Source organism: Palaemon carinicauda, chromosome 4, assembly GCF_036898095.1.
Source record: "Palaemon carinicauda isolate YSFRI2023 chromosome 4, ASM3689809v2, whole genome shotgun sequence".
Taxonomy (NCBI): Eukaryota; Metazoa; Arthropoda; class Malacostraca; order Decapoda; family Palaemonidae; genus Palaemon; species Palaemon carinicauda.
This window is the reverse complement of record NC_090728.1, coordinates 139081155-139088654: the sequence shown is the minus strand read 5'-3', so window position 1 is coordinate 139088654 and position 7500 is coordinate 139081155.

Below are 7500 nucleotides of genomic sequence, written 5' to 3'. Positions count from 1 at the left end.
TAAGGTACAAGCAGGAGGTATGCTATACATACGTAAATAATACTACATCTAAAAGCAATTCTTCTTCTTTGTGACTTCTCTCTTATCTCTTATCTTAGCACTAGATTGAATTCTTGAGAAAGGTATTTTGACCATATTAATTTTTTGGGATCATAAACAAAATAATCTTATTCCTGAGACAAAAATTCTGTTTCCAAGTCGTAGCGATACCATAAGATTTTATGACATCGCAAGTCCTTCTGACTTAAGATGCATTGACTGAAATTTATACCATGGAGCAACTTTGAAACCAGGACACAACGCGAGTACCTTTAATGACCTACCGACTTTATTACACACACAAACCCACATTCATTTTAGACAACGCTGAGAGCATTGAAGATTAAATCGAGTGCAAAACATAATGCGTAACTAACAATTCAGATGCAAATTAAGGCAATGTCGATGCAATGCAATAAATAAAGTATGAATACAGAGGCAAAGACGTAACAAAATTCGAAACTCTCTATTGCTTCCATTCATTTCTAAAATTAAATTAATATTATTGCTACGAATAGCATTTCTAGCATAATTGACTGTAGCATCGTTGTTGCGAATAACTTCATACTCGCTCTGCGAAGTTCCTAATTTCAATTGCAATCGCTTTCGTTTTATTCCGAATTCTATTTCATGCAAGTTAGCATTCTGAGGATGCATTTGCGAATGGCCTACTCGTCCTCTCCTGTAGCACACTGGCTGACGTGGTTTGAACGGTCGAGGAGGAGGTTGAACTGTCTTTTCAGAACCTTTTAGAAGATAGGAAGCTGTATTATCATCTTAGCTTCTAAAAGGTGTTGGGTGACGTCTACATGGGTGGGAATTTTCTAGTCATTCATGAGAAAACATTGACCCCATCAATACTATTTAGCTATTTATTGAAATGTGAAAATTATATTAAATTGAATTAACTTTTACTTGAAGCTTATTTGGTCAATGTGATCCTCATAGGAAACAGAAGGCTTTATATGTATAAGTATAAAGAGATTTCAATTTTTTTCTCTAATTTAAAGTTGGAGCTAATGAAATAGTTTGACTTTATCTCATGTTAAAAAAAAAAAAATCAGCATGAGCTCCGGTTACCATATAGTGAAACCTGTCTCAAACATTTACTATCAAACATCCATAAATGTATTCAACACTTTGCCATTGCAATGGGAAATTTATTTGAGACCATTTAGTAAATGAACGAGAATAACTATTCATTTCTTTTTATTACAAGCCATTGTGACCGAATTGTGGTTGTGAGAGTCCTATCTGATTTGTTTTGAATCAATCTTTGTAATTCAATTAACTATTCATCTCACACTGTTGAATTTCAAAAATGATAAGGATAGTTATTTAAGCTAAACATATTATGCATCTCATTTCTTTAAATCATCCACAGCTTAAAACTCCTATTACTAAATACTAGTTTACCCGATCCGTCAAAAATGGCGTCTAAATATTTGGGTAGACATGCAAACACGCACACGCAGATTCAACCTTCCCTTCCCCCCCTCCTTTCTTAAATACATCCCGCTAGTTTGGCGATTTGTGGGAAACAGTGGTTTGGAGTGTACCTCCTGGGGTAACCCATCTTACAAGGGTATGACAACACCCTCTCCCCTACATGAGGGACGGGAAGAGACCGAACATGACAGGAAAAATATATCTAAATATACATATATATTTATATATAGCCAGATTGCTCTATTATATAGGCGCGGATAAATGTAGAAAAAAAAAGGTATTTAATGTAGATTTAGCTTTTGAAACTAATATATTTTTCAGTTAAAACAAACTAAACTTTTTCCCAGCTTTGTATTTTTCGTAGGATGAAGGACTAAGAAAATTGCTTCTCTGCAAGTACACGTGGAATCTGAACATTTCTCTTGTAATTTCATATCTTTTGGTAAAGTTTTCATTTCAATAGGCACCGATTCCTGATGTCATTTATCTGAAAGAGTTCTTCAGTCACTTCCTGATTTCGAATTTCTGTTTATATGGTACTTTTCTGTCATAAATGCTGAACGCCATAACTCGAGAAAGTATAATGTTGAATATTGAAGGGAATTTAAAAGATATTTTGCAATAGCATCTTGCATTACTTCATATGTTCTTTTTAATAATTCGTGACGAAAGACTGACAATTTTGATTCTCAAGGCCGTTTCCCAGGGTTGGGTTTAAGGCACAAGGAGGTTTAGTTATGGGTTTTTAATTCTACAGATGAGAATAAAACTAGCATTATGTATCTAAAACTGATCCAGAATTGTAAAGTTGAATAAATCTCTTTGAAACCTCAGTTCTTTCTCTAGTCCAAGGATTCCCTTGATATTTTTCCTACCGATTTTTCAACAAAATAGAAAGGGTATTAAAATATTGTCAGCGGAGACCAAAAAATACTTCCAAATGTTCGTTTGCAGCACCATTTCTTTAAAGCTGTCTAATCCAAACTGCTATTAAGATTCAACACACGCTTAAATTCGACAATGATTGCATTCTAATAAGATCATTCCTAAGTAGTCTCACAATAAGTATCTACTTTATTTGGTTCTAAGTGAAAATATTTCTACTTTTTTATTTTCAAACTTTCTTTGAGGCAGAGCAACAGAATCGGATAATATAAAACGGGGCATTGTTTACTTATACAAAAAGGCTTTCAGTTTAGTGGGAATATAAGTTTGTGCTCATATTTTCTGAGATTTAATGAAACTTTGTGTGTAGGAGTCAAAGTATTGCATATTTGTGTTGCTGCTGGAAATACTCTAATGAAACTCGAAAATAATGCTCTTAACTTTCAATGTTTTTCTTATACCCTAGAAAATACTTTCAAATCTTTTCAAAAGTACTCTGGGGGCTATTCTAAATATCCCAGTTAGTTAATTTACAAAGTTAGCTCTTCTAAACTTAGCCTAAGTAACAAACTGGTGTTCAGCATTTTCAATGTGATTAATGTTTAAATGCTATAGCGTCTTTATATTAAAATTTGATTAACGTCATATAAAATGGGATTTAATTTTTAAGATATACGGTAACCTAATAACATTTGTACGCTTTTTCCATCAGCATTTGTAGGGAAATGGTTGCCGTGAAGTTCACCACTAATTGAAATTGGGTAATTACTTTGCTCATATCAAATAGGGCTCCCTTTTTATCTGAGCTATAAACAAATACATACATAGATACATGCATATATACTAATATAAACATATAGACATGCATACATATAGAGTATATAAATATATGCATGTATATGCACACAGTATGTATGTATAAAAAGCCACACACACACATATAAATATATATATATATATATATATATATATATATATATATATATATATATATATATATATATACATATATATATATATATATATATAGAGAGAGAGAGAGAGAGAGAGAGAGAGAGAGAGAGAGAGAGAGAGAGAGAGAGAGAGAATATATATGCCATCCGTTCAAGGTAATAGACAAACGAATAATACATGGCCGCATCGCCCTTGGTACCTAACTCTTAAAGCTGACAAAAATTTTCTATACATGAATAACCATATCCAAACCTTTTATTGTTAAAAAAAAACTTTAATGTAAGTGGGTACTACAATCCTTTTCAGTATAAGTACCATTCTCTGTGAGAGAGAGAGAGAGAGAGAGAGAGAGAGAGAGAGAGAGAGAGAGAGAGAGAGAGAGAGAGACCTAAGCATACTTCAATTACCCTGTGAAGCCTAAGATATTTGTCGTTCAGTGATCATTCCTTTCAGTTTGTACACCCGATTTGTGATTCTATCAAAGTTTTTATATACAAAAGCCTCCCTTTTTCAAGAGGCTAATCTGTACTGTAGATTCCATTGAAGGGCGGACTTTTTTATCCTTAAATATTGCTATCTCGTAATGGCCGGGTTACGTCCTTTAGTTTGCTCATCACTTAGACTTAAACAAAAGCAAAACACGCCACTACTAGGAGTCGGGGAGTGGATTTTTGTAGCTATATTGCATGAATGCTTTCTCTTCCTCATTTTTCTTAGGAATTTCCCGTTTTTTTTTTTTTTTTTTTTTTTTTTTTTTTTTTTTTTTTTTAATTTCAAAGATATGTAATGATGTTTAGCTGTTCTGTACTGATCTTATTATTAAATTGTATTTGACATATTTCAAATTTTTTTTTCGCTTTTCATGCCATTTGGAAGGTTTCCAGATCTTTCCCGGGTAGCAGTTTTACAATTACTTGAACGGCTAGTGGAAATAATTTTTCGTACGATTATTAAAGCTTTAACCCAATTACACCAAAGAGCATAGCCAAGAAACATTAATTCGTGAAATACTAATAAAATTCGGCACCACATTTCATCTACATTTACCATAACTCCACAATTCAGTCTTGAAAGGAAGACTAACTCAGCGGAAATATGTTTCTCACTTCCGTCCTCAAATGAATTTCGTGATGACAGACATTAACGCCGTCATTTCTCAGGATAAAGACGAGAACACAATTCCACTGAGGACACGACGGAGTCAGAGTAATTGGTCAAGTTAATTGTTTTTGGTAATCCTGTTCCAAGAGTTTCTCAAGACACATTTGTTAAATCTTGGTAGGTAGTTGGTTGGTTAAGGCACCAGCCACCCGTTGAGTTATTACCTTTCGAGAGTTATGGGGTCTTTTGAGTAGCCAGGCAATACTACATTGGATCCTTTTCTCTGGTTACGGTTCATTTTCCTTTTACCTACACATACACCGAATAGTCTGGCCTACTCTTTACAGATTCTCCTCTGTCCTTATACACTTGACAACACTTAAATTACCTAACAATTCTTCTTCACCTAAAGGGTTAACAACTGCACTGTATTTGTTTAGTGGTTATTTTCCTCTTGGTAGGGGTAGAAGAGACTTTAGCTATGGTAAGCATCTCTTCTTGGAGGACACTCCAAAATCAAATCATTGTTCTCTAGTCTTGGATATATATGGTCTTCAACTTTCTTGGGTTAGAGTTCTCTCGCTTGAGGGTACACTAGGGCACACTATCATATGTAATTTCTATTCCTCTTGTTGTGTTAAAGTTTTCATAGTTTATATAGGAAATATTTATTTTAATGTTATAGTTCTTAGAATATTTTATTTTTCGTTGTTTCCTTTCCTCACTGAGCTATTTTCCCTGTTGGGTCCCCTGTCCTTGTAGCATCCTGCTTTTCCAACTAGGGTTGTAGCTTAGCAAGTAATAATAATAATAATAATAATAATAATAAAAATAACAATAATAATAATAATAACAATAACTATTGTAACGGCACTAATACTTTCAGTGTTTTCATTATTTGAACTAAAATTTATCCATATCAAGTGACCACTCAAGTATTAAGGAAAAAAAAACAATGGCACAAAAGTGATGAAAAATATTTTCAATTTTCTTGAATGAACTGTCTATGAATATTCTTTATGAATATAATCTCTATAATTAGTCATCATCTTTATTTCATTATGGCGTAAAACAGCGAGGGCAAAGAAACTGTCTTAATATCATTATGTTAAAAATCCCTATAATTTACTGTACTTTGCTAAAGATACGCAAAGTAGAGCGTAGTGACGTAGTCATTGTATTCGGCTGGTTGATGAACATCATAGTAGCCATGCAGGCACCACCTTAATGGAAGATGTATGTGGTGTGTGTTTGGGGATGGGGGGGAGGGGGGTTGACAGCTTCATCTCTTCGAAGTATTTTTCTTTTAGGAAGTTTAACTCATTGGAGTCGCTTCCTACTAACAGGAAAGGTGGATGGCTAAAGAATTGAAGAAAAATTGTGCGCAAAGCCACATGATCGGCTTAATGGTGTATGGCCAACAAAACACCGTGAAGCGATTCTCATTAGTTACGTTAGCATTACATGGGGAAGTAGGCTGTGTATCAGGATTTCTGCTACAGAAACCAATGTTTGTTGAGTCTCAAACTAATTCAATTAACAATTAGCGCATTTAACTTTAGAGTTAAGGAATGCTACTCGTTCGCATATACATCTAGTACCAGTCTCAAGTCTACATATTACCTCACAGCGCTTTATATATAATCATATCTCTTTACTGTTAAGCAAGGTTATGCACAGTTAGTTAATGTTTTAGATTTGAATATAATTCTTTAGAGATAAAAAAAAAATTAACCAGACTTCTTAGTTAGTAGTTTTTCTCTTATACCAGAAGACAAAACTCTATAATTTTAGAAAGTATATATTTCTTTAGCGTTTAGCCAACTTTGATTTTGTAAACTGTTTAAATACGAATTTATATTACATCAATGACGTAAGAAAAACTATTAAGTGAAAAATTATGGTATAAGAATACCGTAATAAAATGTTATGACCTGACCATGCCAGGGGATGGATATGCCATTCTATAAAGTATTCCTAACCCATTATTTTGCATATTTTCCAAAAATCATGAGTTTTATCATTATATCAAAAAATTCCAAAATATGAAGCTAATATTCCCAATGAATATACAATTGTTTATTTTATTGTTTGAGCTCACATGTATCATACATTTCCCTACACAAATAATAATAATAATAATAATAATAATAATAATAATAATAATAATAACATTAATATTGATAATTTAATATATGGCTCAAGTTAATAACCATAGTTTTTACTAGAAAATGAATAATTACATACTAGTGTGGATGACCCATCAAAAGGACTTAATATTAAGATAGCTATGCATAAACAGATTAAACCCTCCCCACTCATCCCCCTTTCCTAACTACACCATGGCAGTTTGGTTTTGGAGTATAGGCTACCTTTCAAAGTACCACCTCTCAGTAGGATATGACTACTCCTCCCCAGCCCCCGCCCCCAACTAAGGACGGGGAAAACCGAATAGTTATAAGTCTGCTAATGCAGCTCAGCGTGACTGGAAAGAAAACATAAACACACAAAACATATATATTTAATATATAGATATATATATATATATGTATATATATAAAATATATATATATATATATATATATATATATATATATATATATATATATATATACTGTATTTGTATATATATATATATATATATATATATATATATATATATATATATATATATATATATATACATATATACTGTGTGTATATATATATATATATATATATATATATATATATATATATATATATATATATATATATACATATATATATATATATACATATATATATACATATATATATATATATACTGTATATATATACACAAATATGTATATATATATATATATATATATATATATATATATATATATATATATATATATATACACATATACATATATATATGTATATATATATATATATATATATATATATATATACTGTATATTACATATATATATATATATATATATATATATATATATATATATATATACTGTATATACATAAATATATATATATATATATATATACATATATATATATATATATATATATACATATACATATTTA